This window comes from Lepisosteus oculatus, unplaced genomic scaffold (assembly GCF_040954835.1).
Source record: "Lepisosteus oculatus isolate fLepOcu1 unplaced genomic scaffold, fLepOcu1.hap2 HAP2_SCAFFOLD_39, whole genome shotgun sequence".
Lineage (NCBI taxonomy): Eukaryota > Metazoa > Chordata > Actinopteri > Semionotiformes > Lepisosteidae > Lepisosteus > Lepisosteus oculatus.
Genome location: NW_027167923.1, coordinates 1190261 through 1213070, shown reverse-complemented (window position 1 = coordinate 1213070; position 22810 = coordinate 1190261). Strand labels below are relative to the sequence as shown.

Here is a 22810-nt window from a genome sequence, read left to right as displayed (position 1 = left end):
AAGAGCTCCTGTCTATTTACAGTTTCATTTACTCTAGCGTTTCCTTAAACATTGCGTGTACGAAGGCTAAGAAATTGGAGAGCTATTCTAATACAATAACTATTAGGAATCTTTTCGGCATAACAGTTTCACTGTGATTTTGCAGGTAACACGTACGTTGGGAAAACATTTTGAACGCGATCAATAACCGCACTGGAAAAATGTGGGAAAGAAAGGGCGAAAAGCGACTCTTCAACATGTGGAAATATCTTCCTGAGCGGAGCCCTCTTCTCGAAGCTCAACACTGTGCAAGAGTCACTTCTCCCAACTTGCGCCCGCAGGTTTCCGTAGTGTGCCTGCAAAGAGCCATCCGCTTGAGACAGGTGCACCTCCCGATTTCATTGAACTAATGAACTAGATGCACAATTTCTAACGCAGCCTTCATCACAATAGACAGTTCATTTCTCGAAAGCTTGTCGTAAAAAAAGGAAACAAAGAACGAAAACGTATAGCTGACAATCTTCTGAAGATGCAGATTCAGCTTTGGGGAAATGGACATTTTATGTATGCAGATGCTTTTCAAGCGCTGGTTTTAGAACGTCGCTGTGCTTCCAGCATCCTTTTCAGCCTTCTAAACTGGCTACCGAGGTGCCGATCACATTGTAAAGCGGTTGAGAGGCCGGAGCTGCTCAAACCGCTCTTGCCGTTTCCCATCAATCAAAAGCACTATGTTGTTTCTTTGTATGGAAAGCTTTTCAAGTCTGGCATCGACACGCACCTTTCCTGAAACGTCCAAAAGGTGAATGCTTCGCAAAGAAATCCAGTCTACCTTCAGGGGGCATGATGTTGAAATCGGAATGAGCCCTGGGTGGGCTTGAAGCAGCAGCTGTTCAGTTAACAGCTGCACAGAAACGCACCCCGCTTGCTTTGTATCATTCGCAAGTTTGTGGTTAAAGAGTAAAAAAGGCTGGAATTCTTCTGCCAGCCGGCAGGATTTCTTCTGCACTCACCCAGAAAAGCCAAGAATTGTATTTCATCTTTCGCAAGCTGTATTTTCCAGGAGGAGAATGAATACTTGCATTAAACTGAATCAAGCCGACAGAGACGCACAGCCGTTGTTTTTCTCCATGGGAAGTTTTTCGTTAAGGAAAAACACCGTTGTCATTTTCTTGCCAGCCGGCGGTATTTCTTGTGCAGCGATGAGCCAGATTTGTATTTCGTATTTCGCAAGTTGTGTGAATTTCTTGAAGTTGAAAGTGAATTCGCTCCAGAAAAGAAATGTCGCTTGAAAGCCGAGGCTGTTTGTTAAACCGCAGGACCTGAGCTTGCGTTCTGTTTCTCATGGCGTTCGCAAAGGCGATTCCTGCCTTTAAAACTGCTGTGTCTGCGACTGAAAGTGGCGTGTGTCGCAGCTTCTAAAGTCTTGTTGACGCTCCTCGATGTTGCTTTCTCTCTGCCTAAGGAAGTTCGATTGTCGCGTCGGAACGGGGAGACCTAATCCTTCCAGCTTTAAGCCACCCTTCAGTCTTCTGAAGGGTGTCCGAGTGCTAGCATGTCATTTGGCTGTTTTTGGGGGGAAGCGGAGAGCGACATTGAAAAAGGTTCCCGCCGCCGCCTCGCCCTCCGTGTTAAATGATTGCAAGCCGGCGGCGGCGGCGCTCCCTGTAGTCGTGGCCGAGCGGTTAAGGCGATGGGCTGGAAAGCCATTGGGGTCTCCCCGCGTCGGCTCGAATCCTGCCGACTACGGCGCCCTTCTCCTGTCGCTTCGGCCTGCCCAGAAAAAGGCGGAGTGCCGTTTCTCTCTTCCTGCTTCTTGTACAAACGCTAAATCGCTTGGACCTGCTGCCTTGGAAGTAATGTCTTCAACATCCACCAGTGACATTTCACAGCTGGAAGCACACTGCCACGCTTTTGGCATTGGCATGTCTTGCGCCCTACTTCCAGCCTTTGAAGACCTAAGTATTCAAACTGAAAGAACCGGCTGAATGAGTGTTTGCAGTGCACCAGGAGGAGCAGGGACCATAGCATTGGAGGGGTGAGGATGGCGCAGATGGAAACGTTTTCATGCGCTCCTCTGGGAGGAATGAAAAGAAAAGACGAAACCGGAAACAGTAGTAGCCGCAAGAGGAAGTGTCTTCAAGCGCCAAGCAAGCGCTCCTCGTTAGTATAGTGGTGCGTATCCCCGCCTGTCACGTGGGAGACCAGGGATGGATTGCTTGACGGCGAGCCAGGTTGCTTTTCTCCCATCAGATTCCAACCGCTAATGCTAACGCAGTGTGTGGGAGCTTACATGCTTTAACTTTCCCGTCTTTTTCGGACGACTATTCCAAAGGGGTAACCTGAAGGAATAGGGGCCTGAAGACACGAGGCATTCTTAAACCAGCACTGGGCTGCACGGCCTTCTGTTGTGATCAGGTTATATTCGAGTCAAAAAGCCAGAGCATCCGCTTCCATCCTATGGAGCACGAGCTAAATCGGAAGAGGCAGGGGATACACCTACGCCTATCGGCGCACGTTCCCCGCGGCAGGCTGCTTCACCCATTTGCACCCGACTGGAGACGGCACTGAGCAAGCTTTTTGTCAGGAGTGGGATTCGAACCCACGCCTCCAGGGGAGACTGCGACCTGAACGCAGCGCCTTAGACCGCTCGGCCATCCTGACACGGGCCCCCTGTCCCGGGGCGGTCTGATGAGCCACCGCGATCCCACTACGCTCCTCGAGTATCGCACTGTTATTAATACTACAGTGTGACTCCAGCATTAAAATGTTTGGAAAATGTGTCGGCTTTTATAATCCAGTGTAGAGCAGCATGTGATGATTTGTGCTACAACACCAATCGCTCAAAGTGACGTCTGCGTTTGTCGTTGAAACTTTCAACTCTTTCATCACTTATGTAGGAAATAAAAAGAGCAGTTGTGCGCCACACGCAGAGCGGCCGTCAGCAGAGTGGCGCAGCGGAAGCGTGCTGGGCCCATAACCCAGAGGTTGATGGATCGAAACCATCCTCTGCTACATGTGTCCTATGCACGATTCATAAGCATGCCATTGGGTTAGCAAAGTGCCTTCAAATAGTCTGCATCTCCCTTTCTTTAAATTCTGTCCTGAGTTTCTCTCTCGTGTGTGTTTGTGCAAGCTTGACACTTGCGGGACTCTTTAATCTTCACCAATACGGAGATGACCAAATGTGTCTTCGGTTGTTCTGAGGTCTTTGATAGTTTCTTTGAAAGCTTCAACTGAACCTCGAAATCGAAGCAGTTATGTTTATATTGATTTCTCGCGTTAATCATTACGAACCAGGAACAGCCAGCACACTCGGTCGCATTAGTAATTATGTCACGTCTCTACTTAGCAGAGCATTCAAAGGCCCACTGGAAGTAGTAAAGCACTAAAACACTGCAAAACTGAACTCGGGAAAATCATACTGGGAGCTCTGAGCGATGTCTGCATCCAAGCCATCCAATACGGACTCTGAAACCTTGGAATATCAACACTATGATGCGCTACCTTTTACCTGGAGCAAAACGATGGAATTAGAAGAATGCTTACCGCAGGATACAACTGTGCCGCTGTTATTTGGAGCACGGTTTTCACTTGCATGAAAACTACAGCAGAACGTAGAAGGATGATCACTGAGGAGTCCACGCGGGCATGCTGAGGAGATTGTAGGTCGTACATTTCAATGATTACTGACATTTGCGCTGCTGGAGGTACAGTAATCAACAAAGAACAGGGTGTGCTACTCTCGAATCCGGTCAGCACATGATGAAAAGCCAGGAAGTATACCTTGTCAAATTGCCGTCAACAGGGACAAGTTAACCACCAGCTCCACCGGCGCCCGGCTAGCTCAGTCGGTAGAGCATGAGACTCTTAATCTCAGGGTCGTGGGTTCGAGCCCCACGTTGGGCGGTGCCCGTCTCCTTATTAACAAAGTTTCCCGCTCATCCTTGAACCTCTTACACCTCGATGGTACCGAGCACTGCGTTTTAATGCACAGGTGTGATCAAACCGAGATGAAAAGGGCGTATCTAGCTCCTTGCCCGAGAGATAAATCAAAGGTTCCGCAGATAATCCCTTGGCTCCGGTCACCCGGACGCAGATAGGAGCTGCAGCCATCATAACTTGTATGAAAACTAAGAAGAGCTCCTGTCTATTTACAGTTTCATTTACTCTAGCGTTTCCTTAAACATTGCGTGTACGAAGGCTAAGAAATTGGAGAGCTATTCTAATACAATAACTATTAGGAATCTTTTCGGCATAACAGTTTCACTGTGATTTTGCAGGTAACACGTACGTTGGGAAAACATTTTGAACGCGATCAATAACCGCACTGGAAAAATGTGGGAAAGAAAGGGCGAAAAGCGACTCTTCAACATGTGGAAATATCTTCCTGAGCGGAGCCCTCTTCTCGAAGCTCAACACTGTGCAAGAGTCACTTCTCCCAACTTGCGCCCGCAGGTTTCCGTAGTGTGCCTGCAAAGAGCCATCCGCTTGAGACAGGTGCACCTCCCGATTTCATTGAACTAATGAACTAGATGCACAATTTCTAACGCAGCCTTCATCACAATAGACAGTTCATTTCTCGAAAGCTTGTCGTAAAAAAAGGAAACAAAGAACGAAAACGTATAGCTGACAATCTTCTGAAGATGCAGATTCAGCTTTGGGGAAATGGACATTTTATGTATGCAGATGCTTTTCAAGCGCTGGTTTTAGAACGTCGCTGTGCTTCCAGCATCCTTTTCAGCCTTCTAAACTGGCTACCGAGGTGCCGATCACATTGTAAAGCGGTTGAGAGGCCGGAGCTGCTCAAACCGCTCTTGCCGTTTCCCATCAATCAAAAGCACTATGTTGTTTCTTTGTATGGAAAGCTTTTCAAGTCTGGCATCGACACGCACCTTTCCTGAAACGTCCAAAAGGTGAATGCTTCGCAAAGAAATCCAGTCTACCTTCAGGGGGCATGATGTTGAAATCGGAATGAGCCCTGGGTGGGCTTGAAGCAGCAGCTGTTCAGTTAACAGCTGCACAGAAACGCACCCCGCTTGCTTTGTATCATTCGCAAGTTTGTGGTTAAAGAGTAAAAAAGGCTGGAATTCTTCTGCCAGCCGGCAGGATTTCTTCTGCACTCACCCAGAAAAGCCAAGAATTGTATTTCATCTTTCGCAAGCTGTATTTTCCAGGAGGAGAATGAATACTTGCATTAAACTGAATCAAGCCGACAGAGACGCACAGCCGTTGTTTTTCTCCATGGGAAGTTTTTCGTTAAGGAAAAACACCGTTGTCATTTTCTTGCCAGCCGGCGGTATTTCTTGTGCAGCGATGAGCCAGATTTGTATTTCGTATTTCGCAAGTTGTGTGAATTTCTTGAAGTTGAAAGTGAATTCGCTCCAGAAAAGAAATGTCGCTTGAAAGCCGAGGCTGTTTGTTAAACCGCAGGACCTGAGCTTGCGTTCTGTTTCTCATGGCGTTCGCAAAGGCGATTCCTGCCTTTAAAACTGCTGTGTCTGCGACTGAAAGTGGCGTGTGTCGCAGCTTCTAAAGTCTTGTTGACGCTCCTCGATGTTGCTTTCTCTCTGCCTAAGGAAGTTCGATTGTCGCGTCGGAACGGGGAGACCTAATCCTTCCAGCTTTAAGCCACCCTTCAGTCTTCTGAAGGGTGTCCGAGTGCTAGCATGTCATTTGGCTGTTTTTGGGGGGAAGCGGAGAGCGACATTGAAAAAGGTTACCGCCGCCGCCTCGCCCTCCGTGTTAAATGATTGCAAGCCGGCGGCGGCGGCGCTCCCTGTAGTCGTGGCCGAGCGGTTAAGGCGATGGGCTGGAAAGCCATTGGGGTCTCCCCGCGTCGGCTCGAATCCTGCCGACTACGGCGCCCTTCTCCTGTCGCTTCGGCCTGCCCAGAAAAAGGCGGAGTGCCGTTTCTCTCTTCCTGCTTCTTGTACAAACGCTAAATCGCTTGGACCTGCTGCCTTGGAAGTAATGTCTTCAACATCCACCAGTGACATTTCACAGCTGGAAGCACACTGCCACGCTTTTGGCATTGGCATGTCTTGCGCCCTACTTCCAGCCTTTGAAGACCTAAGTATTCAAACTGAAAGAACCGGCTGAATGAGTGTTTGCAGTGCACCAGGAGGAGCAGGGACCATAGCATTGGAGGGGTGAGGATGGCGCAGATGGAAACGTTTTCATGCGCTCCTCTGGGAGGAATGAAAAGAAAAGACGAAACCGGAAACAGTAGTAGCCGCAAGAGGAAGTGTCTTCAAGCGCCAAGCAAGCGCTCCTCGTTAGTATAGTGGTGCGTATCCCCGCCTGTCACGTGGGAGACCAGGGATGGATTGCTTGACGGCGAGCCAGGTTGCTTTTCTCCCATCAGATTCCAACCGCTAATGCTAACGCAGTGTGTGGGAGCTTACATGCTTTAACTTTCCCGTCTTTTTCGGACGACTATTCCAAAGGGGTAACCTGAAGGAATAGGGGCCTGAAGACACGAGGCATTCTTAAACCAGCACTGGGCTGCACGGCCTTCTGTTGTGATCAGGTTATATTCGAGTCAAAAAGCCAGAGCATCCGCTTCCATCCTATGGAGCACGAGCTAAATCGGAAGAGGCAGGGGATACACCTACGCCTATCGGCGCACGTTCCCCGCGGCAGGCTGCTTCACCCATTTGCACCCGACTGGAGACGGCACTGAGCAAGCTTTTTGTCAGGAGTGGGATTCGAACCCACGCCTCCAGGGGAGACTGCGACCTGAACGCAGCGCCTTAGACCGCTCGGCCATCCTGACGCGGGCCCCCTGTCCCGGGGCGGTCTGATGAGCCACCGCGATCCCACTACGCTCCTCGAGTATCGCACTGTTATTAATACTACAGTGTGACTCCAGCATTAAAATGTTTGGAAAATGTGTCGGCTTTTATAATCCAGTGTAGAGCAGCATGTGATGATTTGTGCTACAACACCAAGCGCTCAAAGTGACGTCTGCGTTTGTCGTTGAAACTTTCAACTCTTTCATCACTTATGTAGGAAATAAAAAGAGCAGTTGTGCGCCACACGCAGAGCGGCCGTCAGCAGAGTGGCGCAGCGGAAGCGTGCTGGGCCCATAACCCAGAGGTTGATGGATCGAAACCATCCTCTGCTACATGTGTCCTATGCACGATTCATAAGCATGCCATTGGGTTAGCAAAGTGCCTTCAAATAGTCTGCATCTCCCTTTCTTTAAATTCTGTCCTGAGTTTCTCTCTCGTGTGTGTTTGTGCAAGCTTGACACTTGCGGGACTCTTTAATCTTCACCAATACGGAGATGACCAAATGTGTCTTCGGTTGTTCTGAGGTCTTTGATAGTTTCTTTGAAAGCTTCAACTGAACCTCGAAATCGAAGCAATTATGTTTATATTGATTTCTCGCGTTAATCATTACGAACCAGGAACAGCCAGCACACTCGGTCGCATTAGTAATTATGTCACGTCTCTACTTAGCAGAGCATTCAAAGGCCCACTGGAAGTAGTAAAGCACTAAAACACTGCAAAACTGAACTCGGGAAAATCATACTGGGAGCTCTGAGCGATGTCTGCATCCAAGCCATCCAATACGGACTCTGAAACCTTGGAATATCAACACTATGATGCGCTACCTTTTACCTGGAGCAAAACGATGGAATTAGAAGAATGCTTACCGCAGGATACAACTGTGCCGCTGTTATTTGGAGCACGGTTTTCACTTGCATGAAAACTACAGCAGAACGTAGAAGGATGATCACTGAGGAGTCCACGCGGGCATGCTGAGGAGATTGTAGGTCGTACATTTCAATGATTACTGACATTTGCGCTGCTGGAGGTACAGTAATCAACAAAGAACAGGGTGTGCTACTCTCGAATCCGGTCAGCACATGATGAAAAGCCAGGAAGTATACCTTGTCAAATTGCCGTCAACAGGGACAAGTTAACCACCAGCTCCACCGGCGCCCGGCTAGCTCAGTCGGTAGAGCATGAGACTCTTAATCTCAGGGTCGTGGGTTCGAGCCCCACGTTGGGCGGTGCCCGTCTCCTTATTAACAAAGTTTCCCGCTCATCCTTGAACCTCTTACACCTCGATGGTACCGAGCACTGCGTTTTAATGCACAGGTGTGATCAAACCGAGATGAAAAGGGCGTATCTAGCTCCTTGCCCGAGAGATAAATCAAAGGTTCCGCAGATAATCCCTTGGCTCCGGTCACCCGGACGCAGATAGGAGCTGCAGCCATCATAACTTGTATGAAAACTAAGAAGAGCTCCTGTCTATTTACAGTTTCATTTACTCTAGCGTTTCCTTAAACATTGCGTGTACGAAGGCTAAGAAATTGGAGAGCTATTCTAATACAATAACTATTAGGAATCTTTTCGGCATAACAGTTTCACTGTGATTTTGCAGGTAACACGTACGTTGGGAAAACATTTTGAACGCGATCAATAACCGCACTGGAAAAATGTGGGAAAGAAAGGGCGAAAAGCGACTCTTCAACATGTGGAAATATCTTCCTGAGCGGAGCCCTCTTCTCGAAGCTCAACACTGTGCAAGAGTCACTTCTCCCAACTTGCGCCCGCAGGTTTCCGTAGTGTGCCTGCAAAGAGCCATCCGCTTGAGACAGGTGCACCTCCCGATTTCATTGAACTAAGCTAGATGCACAATTTCTAACGCAGCCTTCATCACAATAGACAGTTCATTTCTCGAAAGCTTGTCGTAAAAAAAGGAAACAAAGAACGAAAACGTATAGCTGACAATCTTCTGAAGATGCAGATTCAGCTTTGGGGAAATGGACATTTTATGTATGCAGATGCTTTTCAAGCGCTGGTTTTAGAACGTCGCTGTGCTTCCAGCATCCTTTTCAGCCTTCTAAACTGGCTACCGAGGTGCCGATCACATTGTAAAGCGGTTGAGAGGCCGGAGCTGCTCAAACCGCTCTTGCCGTTTCCCATCAATCAAAAGCACTATGTTGTTTCTTTGTATGGAAAGCTTTTCAAGTCTGGCATCGACACGCACCTTTCCTGAAACGTCCAAAAGGTGAATGCTTCGCAAAGAAATCCAGTCTACCTTCAGGGGGCATGATGTTGAAATCGGAATGAGCCCTGGGTGGGCTTGAAGCAGCAGCTGTTCAGTTAACAGCTGCACAGAAACGCACCCCGCTTGCTTTGTATCATTCGCAAGTTTGTGGTTAAAGAGTAAAAAAGGCTGGAATTCTTCTGCCAGCCGGCAGGATTTCTTCTGCACTCACCCAGAAAAGCCAAGAATTGTATTTCATCTTTCGCAAGCTGTATTTTCCAGGAGGAGAATGAATACTTGCATTAAACTGAATCAAGCCGACAGAGACGCACAGCCGTTGTTTTTCTCCATGGGAAGTTTTTCGTTAAGGAAAAACACCGTTGTCATTTTCTTGCCAGCCGGCGGTATTTCTTGTGCAGCGATGAGCCAGATTTGTATTTCGTATTTCGCAAGTTGTGTGAATTTCTTGAAGTTGAAAGTGAATTCGCTCCAGAAAAGAAATGTCGCTTGAAAGCCGAGGCTGTTTGTTAAACCGCAGGACCTGAGCTTGCGTTCTGTTTCTCATGGCGTTCGCAAAGGCGATTCCTGCCTTTAAAACTGCTGTGTCTGCGACTGAAAGTGGCGTGTGTCGCAGCTTCTAAAGTCTTGTTGACGCTCCTCGATGTTGCTTTCTCTCTGCCTAAGGAAGTTCGATTGTCGCGTCGGAACGGGGAGACCTAATCCTTCCAGCTTTAAGCCACCCTTCAGTCTTCTGAAGGGTGTCCGAGTGCTAGCATGTCATTTGGCTGTTTTTGGGGGGAAGCGGAGAGCGACATTGAAAAAGGTTACCGCCGCCGCCTCGCCCTCCGTGTTAAATGATTGCAAGCCGGCGGCGGCGGCGCTCCCTGTAGTCGTGGCCGAGCGGTTAAGGCGATGGGCTGGAAAGCCATTGGGGTCTCCCCGCGTCGGCTCGAATCCTGCCGACTACGGCACCCTTCTCCTGTCGCTTCGGCCTGCCCAGAAAAAGGCGGAGTGCCGTTTCTCTCTTCCTGCTTCTTGTACAAACGCTAAATCGCTTGGACCTGCTGCCTTGGAAGTAATGTCTTCAACATCCACCAGTGACATTTCACAGCTGGAAGCACACTGCCACGCTTTTGGCATTGGCATGTCTTGCGCCCTACTTCCAGCCTTTGAAGACCTAAGTATTCAAACTGAAAGAACCGGCTGAATGAGTGTTTGCAGTGCACCAGGAGGAGCAGGGACCATAGCATTGGAGGGGTGAGGATGGCGCAGATGGAAACGTTTTCATGCGCTCCTCTGGGAGGAATGAAAAGAAAAGACGAAACCGGAAACAGTAGTAGCCGCAAGAGGAAGTGTCTTCAAGCGCCAAGCAAGCGCTCCTCGTTAGTATAGTGGTGCGTATCCCCGCCTGTCACGTGGGAGACCAGGGATGGATTGCTTGACGGCGAGCCAGGTTGCTTTTCTCCCATCAGATTCCAACCGCTAATGCTAACGCAGTGTGTGGGAGCTTACATGCTTTAACTTTCCCGTCTTTTTCGGACGACTATTCCAAAGGGGTAACCTGAAGGAATAGGGGCCTGAAGACACGAGGCATTCTTAAACCAGCACTGGGCTGCACGGCCTTCTGTTGTGATCAGGTTATATTCGAGTCAAAAAGCCAGAGCATCCGCTTCCATCCTATGGAGCACGAGCTAAATCGGAAGAGGCAGGGGATACACCTACGCCTATCGGCGCACGTTCCCCGCGGCAGGCTGCTTCACCCATTTGCACCCGACTGGAGACGGCACTGAGCAAGCTTTTTGTCAGGAGTGGGATTCGAACCCACGCCTCCAGGGGAGACTGCGACCTGAACGCAGCGCCTTAGACCGCTCGGCCATCCTGACGCGGGCCCCCTGTCCCGGGGCGGTCTGATGAGCCACCGCGATCCCACTACGCTCCTCGAGTATCGCACTGTTATTAATACTACAGTGTGACTCCAGCATTAAAATGTTTGGAAAATGTGTCGGCTTTTATAATCCAGTGTAGAGCAGCATGTGATGATTTGTGCTACAACACCAAGCGCTCAAAGTGACGTCTGCGTTTGTCGTTGAAACTTTCAACTCTTTCATCACTTATGTAGGAAATAAAAAGAGCAGTTGTGCGCCACACGCAGAGCGGCCGTCAGCAGAGTGGCGCAGCGGAAGCGTGCTGGGCCCATAACCCAGAGGTTGATGGATCGAAACCATCCTCTGCTACATGTGTCCTATGCACGATTCATAAGCATGCCATTGGGTTAGCAACGTGCCTTCAAATAGTCTGCATCTCCCTTTCTTTAAATTCTGTCCTGAGTTTCTCTCTCGTGTGTGTTTGTGCAAGCTTGACACTTGCGGGACTCTTTAATCTTCACCAATACGGAGATGACCAAATGTGTCTTCGGTTGTTCTGAGGTCTTTGATAGTTTCTTTGAAAGCTTCAACTGAACCTCGAAATCGAAGCAATTATGTTTATATTGATTTCTCGCGTTAATCATTACGAACCAGGAACAGCCAGCACACTCGGTCGCATTAGTAATTATGTCACGTCTCTACTTAGCAGAGCATTCAAAGGCCCACTGGAAGTAGTAAAGCACTAAAACACTGCAAAACTGAACTCGGGAAAATCATACTGGGAGCTCTGAGCGATGTCTGCATCCAAGCCATCCAATACGGACTCTGAAACCTTGGAATATCAACACTATGATGCGCTACCTTTTACCTGGAGCAAAACGATGGAATTAGAAGAATGCTTACCGCAGGATACAACTGTGCCGCTGTTATTTGGAGCACGGTTTTCACTTGCATGAAAACTACAGCAGAACGTAGAAGGATGATCACTGAGGAGTCCACGCGGGCATGCTGAGGAGATTGTAGGTCGTACATTTCAATGATTACTGACATTTGCGCTGCTGGAGGTACAGTAATCAACAAAGAACAGGGTGTGCTACTCTCGAATCCGGTCAGCACATGATGAAAAGCCAGGAAGTATACCTTGTCAAATTGCCGTCAACAGGGACAAGTTAACCACCAGCTCCACCGGCGCCCGGCTAGCTCAGTCGGTAGAGCATGAGACTCTTAATCTCAGGGTCGTGGGTTCGAGCCCCACGTTGGGCGGTGCCCGTCTCCTTATTAACAAAGTTTCCCGCTCATCCTTGAACCTCTTACACCTCGATGGTACCGAGCACTGCGTTTTAATGCACAGGTGTGATCAAACCGAGATGAAAAGGGCGTATCTAGCTCCTTGCCCGAGAGATAAATCAAAGGTTCCGCAGATAATCCCTTGGCTCCGGTCACCCGGACGCAGATAGGAGCTGCAGCCATCATAACTTGTATGAAAACTAAGAAGAGCTCCTGTCTATTTACAGTTTCATTTACTCTAGCGTTTCCTTAAACATTGCGTGTACGAAGGCTAAGAAATTGGAGAGCTATTCTAATACAATAACTATTAGGAATCTTTTCGGCATAACAGTTTCACTGTGATTTTGCAGGTAACACGTACGTTGGGAAAACATTTTGAACGCGATCAATAACCGCACTGGAAAAATGTGGGAAAGAAAGGGCGAAAAGCGACTCTTCAACATGTGGAAATATCTTCCTGAGCGGAGCCCTCTTCTCGAAGCTCAACACTGTGCAAGAGTCACTTCTCCCAACTTGCGCCCGCAGGTTTCCGTAGTGTGCCTGCAAAGAGCCATCCGCTTGAGACAGGTGCACCTCCCGATTTCATTGAACTAATGAACTAGATGCACAATTTCTAACGCAGCCTTCATCACAATAGACAGTTCATTTCTCGAAAGCTTGTCGTAAAAAAAGGAAACAAAGAACGAAAACGTATAGCTGACAATCTTCTGAAGATGCAGATTCAGCTTTGGGGAAATGGACATTTTATGTATGCAGATGCTTTTCAAGCGCTGGTTTTAGAACGTCACTGTGCTTCCAGCATCCTTTTCAGCCTTCTAAACTGGCTACCGAGGTGCCGATCACATTGTAAAGCGGTTGAGAGGCCGGAGCTGCTCAAACCGCTCTTGCCGTTTCCCATCAATCAAAAGCACTATGTTGTTTCTTTGTATGGAAAGCTTTTCAAGTCTGGCATCGACACGCACCTTTCCTGAAACGTCCAAAAGGTGAATGCTTCGCAAAGAAATCCAGTCTACCTTCAGGGGGCATGATGTTGAAATCGGAATGAGCCCTGGGTGGGCTTGAAGCAGCAGCTGTTCAGTTAACAGCTGCACAGAAACGCACCCCGCTTGCTTTGTATCATTCGCAAGTTTGTGGTTAAAGAGTAAAAAAGGCTGGAATTCTTCTGCCAGCCGGCAGGATTTCTTCTGCACTCACCCAGAAAAGCCAAGAATTGTATTTCATCTTTCGCAAGCTGTATTTTCCAGGAGGAGAATGAATACTTGCATTAAACTGAATCAAGCCGACAGAGACGCACAGCCGTTGTTTTTCTCCATGGGAAGTTTTTCGTTAAGGAAAAACACCGTTGTCATTTTCTTGCCAGCCGGCGGTATTTCTTGTGCAGCGATGAGCCAGATTTGTATTTCGTATTTCGCAAGTTGTGTGAATTTCTTGAAGTTGAAAGTGAATTCGCTCCAGAAAAGAAATGTCGCTTGAAAGCCGAGGCTGTTTGTTAAACCGCAGGACCTGAGCTTGCGTTCTGTTTCTCATGGCGTTCGCAAAGGCGATTCCTGCCTTTAAAACTGCTGTGTCTGCGACTGAAAGTGGCGTGTGTCGCAGCTTCTAAAGTCTTGTTGACGCTCCTCGATGTTGCTTTCTCTCTGCCTAAGGAAGTTCGATTGTCGCGTCGGAACGGGGAGACCTAATCCTTCCAGCTTTAAGCCACCCTTCAGTCTTCTGAAGGGTGTCCGAGTGCTAGCATGTCATTTGGCTGTTTTTGGGGGGAAGCGGAGAGCGACATTGAAAAAGGTTACCGCCGCCGCCTCGCCCTCCGTGTTAAATGATTGCAAGCCGGCGGCGGCGGCGCTCCCTGTAGTCGTGGCCGAGCGGTTAAGGCGATGGGCTGGAAAGCCATTGGGGTCTCCCCGCGTCGGCTCGAATCCTGCCGACTACGGCGCCCTTCTCCTGTCGCTTCGGCCTGCCCAGAAAAAGGCGGAGTGCCGTTTCTCTCTTCCTGCTTCTTGTACAAACGCTAAATCGCTTGGACCTGCTGCCTTGGAAGTAATGTCTTCAACATCCACCAGTGACATTTCACAGCTGGAAGCACACTGCCACGCTTTTGGCATTGGCATGTCTTGCGCCCTACTTCCAGCCTTTGAAGACCTAAGTATTCAAACTGAAAGAACCGGCTGAATGAGTGTTTGCAGTGCACCAGGAGGAGCAGGGACCATAGCATTGGAGGGGTGAGGATGGCGCAGATGGAAACGTTTTCATGCGCTCCTCTGGGAGGAATGAAAAGAAAAGACGAAACCGGAAACAGTAGTAGCCGCAAGAGGAAGTGTCTTCAAGCGCCAAGCAAGCGCTCCTCGTTAGTATAGTGGTGCGTATCCCCGCCTGTCACGTGGGAGACCAGGGATGGATTGCTTGACGGCGAGCCAGGTTGCTTTTCTCCCATCAGATTCCAACCGCTAATGCTAACGCAGTGTGTGGGAGCTTACATGCTTTAACTTTCCCGTCTTTTTCGGACGACTATTCCAAAGGGGTAACCTGAAGGAATAGGGGCCTGAAGACACGAGGCATTCTTAAACCAGCACTGGGCTGCACGGCCTTCTGTTGTGATCAGGTTATATTCGAGTCAAAAAGCCAGAGCATCCGCTTCCATCCTATGGAGCACGAGCTAAATCGGAAGAGGCAGGGGATACACCTACGCCTATCGGCGCACGTTCCCCGCGGCAGGCTGCTTCACCCATTTGCACCCGACTGGAGACGGCACTGAGCAAGCTTTTTGTCAGGAGTGGGATTCGAACCCACGCCTCCAGGGGAGACTGCGACCTGAACGCAGCGCCTTAGACCGCTCGGCCATCCTGACGCGGGCCCCCTGTCCCGGGGCGGTCTGATGAGCCACCGCGATCCCACTACGCTCCTCGAGTATCGCACTGTTATTAATACTACAGTGTGACTCCAGCATTAAAATGTTTGGAAAATGTGTCGGCTTTTATAATCCAGTGTAGAGCAGCATGTGATGATTTGTGCTACAACACCAAGCGCTCAAAGTGACGTCTGCGTTTGTCGTTGAAACTTTCAACTCTTTCATCACTTATGTAGGAAATAAAAAGAGCAGTTGTGCGCCACACGCAGAGCGGCCGTCAGCAGAGTGGCGCAGCGGAAGCGTGCTGGGCCCATAACCCAGAGGTTGATGGATCGAAACCATCCTCTGCTACATGTGTCCTATGCACGATTCATAAGCATGCCATTGGGTTAGCAAAGTGCCTTCAAATAGTCTGCATCTCCCTTTCTTTAAATTCTGTCCTGAGTTTCTCTCTCGTGTGTGTTTGTGCAAGCTTGACACTTGCGGGACTCTTTAATCTTCACCAATACGGAGATGACCAAATGTGTCTTCGGTTGTTCTGAGGTCTTTGATAGTTTCTTTGAAAGCTTCAACTGAACCTCGAAATCGAAGCAATTATGTTTATATTGATTTCTCGCGTTAATCATTACGAACCAGGAACAGCCAGCACACTCGGTCGCATTAGTAATTATGTCACGTCTCTACTTAGCAGAGCATTCAAAGGCCCACTGGAAGTAGTAAAGCACTAAAACACTGCAAAACTGAACTCGGGAAAATCATACTGGGAGCTCTGAGCGATGTCTGCATCCAAGCCATCCAATACGGACTCTGAAACCTTGGAATATCAACACTATGATGCGCTACCTTTTACCTGGAGCAAAACGATGGAATTAGAAGAATGCTTACCGCAGGATACAACTGTGCCGCTGTTATTTGGAGCACGGTTTTCACTTGCATGAAAACTACAGCAGAACGTAGAAGGATGATCACTGAGGAGTCCACGCGGGCATGCTGAGGAGATTGTAGGTCGTACATTTCAATGATTACTGACATTTGCGCTGCTGGAGGTACAGTAATCAACAAAGAACAGGGTGTGCTACTCTCGAATCCGGTCAGCACATGATGAAAAGCCAGGAAGTATACCTTGTCAAATTGCCGTCAACAGGGACAAGTTAACCACCAGCTCCACCGGCGCCCGGCTAGCTCAGTCGGTAGAGCATGAGACTCTTAATCTCAGGGTCGTGGGTTCGAGCCCCACGTTGGGCGGTGCCCGTCTCCTTATTAACAAAGTTTCCCGCTCATCCTTGAACCTCTTACACCTCGATGGTACCGAGCACTGCGTTTTAATGCACAGGTGTGATCAAACCGAGATGAAAAGGGCGTATCTAGCTCCTTGCCCGAGAGATAAATCAAAGGTTCCGCAGATAATCCCTTGGCTCCGGTCACCCGGACGCAGATAGGAGCTGCAGCCATCATAACTTGTATGAAAACTAAGAAGAGCTCCTGTCTATTTACAGTTTCATTTACTCTAGCGTTTCCTTAAACATTGCGTGTACGAAGGCTAAGAAATTGGAGAGCTATTCTAATACAATAACTATTAGGAATCTTTTCGGCATAACAGTTTCACTGTGATTTTGCAGGTAACACGTACGTTGGGAAAACATTTTGAACGCGATCAATAACCGCACTGGAAAAATGTGGGAAAGAAAGGGCGAAAAGCGACTCTTCAACATGTGGAAATATCTTCCTGAGCGGAGCCCTCTTCTCGAAGCTCAACACTGTGCAAGAGTCACTTCTCCCAACTTGCGCCCGCAGGTTTCCGTAGTGTGCCTGCAAAGAGCCATCCGCTTGAGACAGGTGCACCTCCCGATTTCATTGAACTAAGCTAGATGCACAATTTCTAACGCAGCCTTCATCACAATAGACAGTTCATTTCTCGAAAGCTTGTCGTAAAAAAAGGAAACAAAGAACGAAAACGTATAGCTGACAATCTTCTGAAGATGCAGATTCAGCTTTGGGGAAATGGACATTTTATGTATGCAGATGCTTTTCAAGCGCTGGTTTTAGAACGTCGCTGTGCTTCCAGCATCCTTTTCAGCCTTCTAAACTGGCTACCGAGGTGCCGATCACATTGTAAAGCGGTTGAGAGGCCGGAGCTGCTCAAACCGCTCTTGCCGTTTCCCATCAATCAAAAGCACTATGTTGTTTCTTTGTATGGAAAGCTTTTCAAGTCTGGCATCGACACGCACCTTTCCTGAAACGTCCAAAAGGTGAATGCTTCGCAAAGAAATCCAGTCTACCTTCAGGGGGCATGATGTTGAAATCGGAATGAGCCCTGGGTGGGCTTGAAGCAGCAGCTGTTCAGTTAACAGCTGCACAGAAACGCACCCCGCTTGCTTTGTATCATTCGCAAGTTTGTGGTTAAAGAGTAAAAAAGGCTGGAATTCTTCTGCCAGCCGGCAGGATTTCTTCTGCACTCACCCAGAAAAGCCAAGAATTGTATTTCATCTTTCGCAAGCTGTATTTTCCAGGAGGAGAATGAATACTTGCATTAAACTGAATCAAGCCGACAGAGACGCACAGCCGTTGTTTTTCTCCATGGGAAGTTTTTCGTTAAGGAAAAACACCGTTGTCATTTTCTTGCCAGCCGGCGGTATTTCTTGTGCAGCGATGAGCCAGATTTGTATTTCGTATTTCGCAAGTTGTGTGAATTTCTTGAAGTTGAAAGTGAATTCGCTCCAGAAAAGAAATGTCGCTTGAAAGCCGAGGCTGTTTGTTAAACCGCAGGACCTGAGCTTGCGTTCTGTTTCTCATGGCGTTCGCAAAGGCGATTCCTGCCTTTAAAACTGCTGTGTCTGCGACTGAAAGTGGCGTGTGTCGCAGCTTCTAAAGTCTTGTTGACGCTCCTCGATGTTGCTTTCTCTCTGCCTAAGGAAGTTCGATTGTCGCGTCGGAACGGGGAGACCTAATCCTTCCAGCTTTAAGCCACCCTTCAGTCTTCTGAAGGGTGTCCGAGTGCTAGCATGTCATTTGGCTGTTTTTGGGGGGAAGCGGAGAGCGACATTGAAAAAGGTTACCGCCGCCGCCTCGCCCTCCGTGTTAAATGATTGCAAGCCGGCGGCGGCGGCGCTCCCTGTAGTCGTGGCCGAGCGGTTAAGGCGATGGGCTGGAAAGCCATTGGGGTCTCCCCGCGTCGGCTCGAATCCTGCCGACTACGGCGCCCTTCTCCTGTCGCTTCGGCCTGCCCAGAAAAAGGCGGAGTGCCGTTTCTCTCTTCCTGCTTCTTGTACAAACGCTAAATCGCTTGGACCTGCTGCCTTGGAAGTAATGTCTTCAACATCCACCAGTGACATTTCACAGCTGGAAGCACACTGCCACGCTTTTGGCATTGGCATGTCTTGCGCCCTACTTCCAGCCTTTGAAGACCTAAGTATTCAAACTGAAAGAACCGGCTGAATGAGTGTTTGCAGTGCACCAGGAGGAGCAGGGACCATAGCATTGGAGGGGTGAGGATGGCGCAGATGGAAACGTTTTCATGCGCTCCTCTGGGAGGAATGAAAAGAAAAGACGAAACCGGAAACAGTAGTAGCCGCAAGAGGAAGTGTCTTCAAGCGCCAAGCAAGCGCTCCTCGTTAGTATAGTGGTGCGTATCCCCGCCTGTCACGTGGGAGACCAGGGATGGATTGCTTGACGGCGAGCCAGGTTGCTTTTCTCCCATCAGATTCCAACCGCTAATGCTAACGCAGTGTGTGGGAGCTTACATGCTTTAACTTTCCCGTCTTTTTCGGACGACTATTCCAAAGGGGTAACCTGAAGGAATAGGGGCCTGAAGACACGAGGCATTCTTAAACCAGCACTGGGCTGCACGGCCTTCTGTTGTGATCAGGTTATATTCGAGTCAAAAAGCCAGAGCATCCGCTTCCATCCTATGGAGCACGAGCTAAATCGGAAGAGGCAGGGGATACACCTACGCCTATCGGCGCACGTTCCCCGCGGCAGGCTGCTTCACCCATTTGCACCCGACTGGAGACGGCACTGAGCAAGCTTTTTGTCAGGAGTGGGATTCGAACCCACGCCTCCAGGGGAGACTGCGACCTGAACGCAGCGCCTTAGACCGCTCGGCCATCCTGACGCGGGCCCCCTGTCCCGGGGCGGTCTGATGAGCCACCGCGATCCCACTACGCTCCTCGAGTATCGCACTGTTATTAATACTACAGTGTGACTCCAGCATTAAAATGTTTGGAAAATGTGTCGGCTTTTATAATCCAGTGTAGAGCAGCATGTGATGATTTGTGCTACAACACCAAGCGCTCAAAGTGACGTCTGCGTTTGTCGTTGAAACTTTCAACTCTTTCATCACTTATGTAGGAAATAAAAAGAGCAGTTGTGCGCCACACGCAGAGCGGCCGTCAGCAGAGTGGCGCAGCGGAAGCGTGCTGGGCCCATAACCCAGAGGTTGATGGATCGAAACCATCCTCTGCTACATGTGTCCTATGCACGATTCATAAGCATGCCATTGGGTTAGCAAAGTGCCTTCAAATAGTCTGCATCTCCCTTTCTTTAAATTCTGTCCTGAGTTTCTCTCTCGTGTGTGTTTGTGCAAGCTTGACACTTGCGGGACTCTTTAATCTTCACCAATACGGAGATGACCAAATGTGTCTTCGGTTGTTCTGAGGTCTTTGATAGTTTCTTTGAAAGCTTCAACTGAACCTCGAAATCGAAGCAATTATGTTTATATTGATTTCTCGCGTTAATCATTACGAACCAGGAACAGCCAGCACACTCGGTCGCATTAGTAATTATGTCACGTCTCTACTTAGCAGAGCATTCAAAGGCCCACTGGAAGTAGTAAAGCACTAAAACACTGCAAAACTGAACTCGGGAAAATCATACTGGGAGCTCTGAGCGATGTCTGCATCCAAGCCATCCAATACGGACTCTGAAACCTTGGAATATCAACACTATGATGCGCTACCTTTTACCTGGAGCAAAACGATGGAATTAGAAGAATGCTTACCGCAGGATACAACTGTGCCGCTGTTATTTGGAGCACGGTTTTCACTTGCATGAAAACTACAGCAGAACGTAGAAGGATGATCACTGAGGAGTCCACGCGGGCATGCTGAGGAGATTGTAGGTCGTACATTTCAATGATTACTGACATTTGCGCTGCTGGAGGTACAGTAATCAACAAAGAACAGGGTGTGCTACTCTCGAATCCGGTCAGCACATGATGAAAAGCCAGGAAGTATACCTTGTCAAATTGCCGTCAACAGGGACAAGTTAACCACCAGCTCCACCGGCGCCCGGCTAGCTCAGTCGGTAGAGCATGAGACTCTTAATCTCAGGGTCGTGGGTTCGAGCCCCACGTTGGGCGGTGCCCGTCTCCTTATTAACAAAGTTTCCCGCTCATCCTTGAACCTCTTACACCTCGATGGTACCGAGCACTGCGTTTTAATGCACAGGTGTGATCAAACCGAGATGAAAAGGGCGTATCTAGCTCCTTGCCCGAGAGATAAATCAAAGGTTCCGCAGATAATCCCTTGGCTCCGGTCACCCGGACGCAGATAGGAGCTGCAGCCATCATAACTTGTATGAAAACTAAGAAGAGCTCCTGTCTATTTACAGTTTCATTTACTCTAGCGTTTCCTTAAACATTGCGTGTACGAAGGCTAAGAAATTGGAGAGCTATTCTAATACAATAACTATTAGGAATCTTTTCGGCATAACAGTTTCACTGTGATTTTGCAGGTAACACGTACGTTGGGAAAACATTTTGAACGCGATCAATAACCGCACTGGAAAAATGTGGGAAAGAAAGGGCGAAAAGCGACTCTTCAACATGTGGAAATATCTTCCTGAGCGGAGCCCTCTTCTCGAAGCTCAACACTGTGCAAGAGTCACTTCTCCCAACTTGCGCCCGCAGGTTTCCGTAGTGTGCCTGCAAAGAGCCATCCGCTTGAGACAGGTGCACCTCCCGATTTCATTGAACTAAGCTAGATGCACAATTTCTAACGCAGCCTTCATCACAATAGACAGTTCATTTCTCGAAAGCTTGTCGTAAAAAAAGGAAACAAAGAACGAAAACGTATAGCTGACAATCTTCTGAAGATGCAGATTCAGCTTTGGGGAAATGGACATTTTATGTATGCAGATGCTTTTCAAGCGCTGGTTTTAGAACGTCGCTGTGCTTCCAGCATCCTTTTCAGCCTTCTAAACTGGCTACCGAGGTGCCGATCACATTGTAAAGCGGTTGAGAGGCCGGAGCTGCTCAAACCGCTCTTGCCGTTTCCCATCAATCAAAAGCACTATGTTGTTTCTTTGTATGGAAAGCTTTTCAAGTCTGGCATCGACACGCACCTTTCCTGAAACGTCCAAAAGGTGAATGCTTCGCAAAGAAATCCAGTCTACCTTCAGGGGGCATGATGTTGAAATCGGAATGAGCCCTGGGTGGGCTTGAAGCAGCAGCTGTTCAGTTAACAGCTGCACAGAAACGCACCCCGCTTGCTTTGTATCATTCGCAAGTTTGTGGTTAAAGAGTAAAAAAGGCTGGAATTCTTCTGCCAGCCGGCAGGATTTCTTCTGCACTCACCCAGAAAAGCCAAGAATTGTATTTCATCTTTCGCAAGCTGTATTTTCCAGGAGGAGAATGAATACTTGCATTAAACTGAATCAAGCCGACAGAGACGCACAGCCGTTGTTTTTCTCCATGGGAAGTTTTTCGTTAAGGAAAAACACCGTTGTCATTTTCTTGCCAGCCGGCGGTATTTCTTGTGCAGCGATGAGCCAGATTTGTATTTCGTATTTCGCAAGTTGTGTGAATTTCTTGAAGTTGAAAGTGAATTCGCTCCAGAAAAGAAATGTCGCTTGAAAGCCGAGGCTGTTTGTTAAACCGCAGGACCTGAGCTTGCGTTCTGTTTCTCATGGCGTTCGCAAAGGCGATTCCTGCCTTTAAAACTGCTGTGTCTGCGACTGAAAGTGGCGTGTGTCGCAGCTTCTAAAGTCTTGTTGACGCTCCTCGATGTTGCTTTCTCTCTGCCTAAGGAAGTTCGATTGTCGCGTCGGAACGGGGAGACCTAATCCTTCCAGCTTTAAGCCACCCTTCAGTCTTCTGAAGGGTGTCCGAGTGCTAGCATGTCATTTGGCTGTTTTTGGGGGGAAGCGGAGAGCGACATTGAAAAAGGTTACCGCCGCCGCCTCGCCCTCCGTGTTAAATGATTGCAAGCCGGCGGCGGCGGCGCTCCCTGTAGTCGTGGCCGAGCGGTTAAGGCGATGGGCTGGAAAGCCATTGGGGTCTCCCCGCGTCGGCTCGAATCCTGCCGACTACGGCACCCTTCTCCTGTCGCTTCGGCCTGCCCAGAAAAAGGCGGAGTGCCGTTTCTCTCTTCCTGCTTCTTGTACAAACGCTAAATCGCTTGGACCTGCTGCCTTGGAAGTAATGTCTTCAACATCCACCAGTGACATTTCACAGCTGGAAGCACACTGCCACGCTTTTGGCATTGGCATGTCTTGCGCCCTACTTCCAGCCTTTGAAGACCTAAGTATTCAAACTGAAAGAACCGGCTGAATGAGTGTTTGCAGTGCACCAGGAGGAGCAGGGACCATAGCATTGGAGGGGTGAGGATGGCGCAGATGGAAACGTTTTCATGCGCTCCTCTGGGAGGAATGAAAAGAAAAGACGAAACCGGAAACAGTAGTAGCCGCAAGAGGAAGTGTCTTCAAGCGCCAAGCAAGCGCTCCTCGTTAGTATAGTGGTGCGTATCCCCGCCTGTCACGTGGGAGACCAGGGATGGATTGCTTGACGGCGAGCCAGGTTGCTTTTCTCCCATCAGATTCCAACCGCTAATGCTAA

The 22810-nt window shown here is 48.9% G+C and overlaps 11 non-coding genes across 11 annotated transcripts; 6 read left to right on the top strand and 5 right to left on the bottom strand.

Moving 5' to 3' along the window:
* Positions 1 to 1643: 1643 nt before the first annotated feature.
* trnas-gga (transfer RNA serine (anticodon GGA)) lies at positions 1644 to 1725 on the top strand. The gene has a single exon. It is a non-coding gene; the product is annotated as a tRNA-Ser (tRNA).
* Positions 1726 to 2557: 832 nt separating this feature from the next.
* On the bottom strand, positions 2558 to 2640 carry trnal-cag (transfer RNA leucine (anticodon CAG)). Its single transcript has one exon. It is a non-coding gene; the product is annotated as a tRNA-Leu (tRNA).
* A 3117-nt stretch (positions 2641 to 5757) lies between these two features.
* Positions 5758 to 5839, top strand: trnas-gga (transfer RNA serine (anticodon GGA)). Its single transcript has one exon. It is a non-coding gene; the product is annotated as a tRNA-Ser (tRNA).
* An 832-nt stretch (positions 5840 to 6671) lies between these two features.
* trnal-cag (transfer RNA leucine (anticodon CAG)) lies at positions 6672 to 6754 on the bottom strand. Its single transcript has one exon. It is a non-coding gene; the product is annotated as a tRNA-Leu (tRNA).
* Positions 6755 to 9868: 3114 nt separating this feature from the next.
* Positions 9869 to 9950, top strand: trnas-gga (transfer RNA serine (anticodon GGA)). The gene has a single exon. It is a non-coding gene; the product is annotated as a tRNA-Ser (tRNA).
* Positions 9951 to 10782: 832 nt separating this feature from the next.
* trnal-cag (transfer RNA leucine (anticodon CAG)) lies at positions 10783 to 10865 on the bottom strand. Its single transcript has one exon. It is a non-coding gene; the product is annotated as a tRNA-Leu (tRNA).
* Positions 10866 to 13982: 3117 nt separating this feature from the next.
* trnas-gga (transfer RNA serine (anticodon GGA)) lies at positions 13983 to 14064 on the top strand. The gene has a single exon. It is a non-coding gene; the product is annotated as a tRNA-Ser (tRNA).
* Positions 14065 to 14896: 832 nt separating this feature from the next.
* On the bottom strand, positions 14897 to 14979 carry trnal-cag (transfer RNA leucine (anticodon CAG)). Its single transcript has one exon. It is a non-coding gene; the product is annotated as a tRNA-Leu (tRNA).
* Positions 14980 to 18093: 3114 nt separating this feature from the next.
* On the top strand, positions 18094 to 18175 carry trnas-gga (transfer RNA serine (anticodon GGA)). The gene has a single exon. It is a non-coding gene; the product is annotated as a tRNA-Ser (tRNA).
* An 832-nt stretch (positions 18176 to 19007) lies between these two features.
* trnal-cag (transfer RNA leucine (anticodon CAG)) lies at positions 19008 to 19090 on the bottom strand. The gene has a single exon. It is a non-coding gene; the product is annotated as a tRNA-Leu (tRNA).
* A 3114-nt stretch (positions 19091 to 22204) lies between these two features.
* On the top strand, positions 22205 to 22286 carry trnas-gga (transfer RNA serine (anticodon GGA)). The gene has a single exon. It is a non-coding gene; the product is annotated as a tRNA-Ser (tRNA).
* Positions 22287 to 22810: the final 524 nt, after the last annotated feature.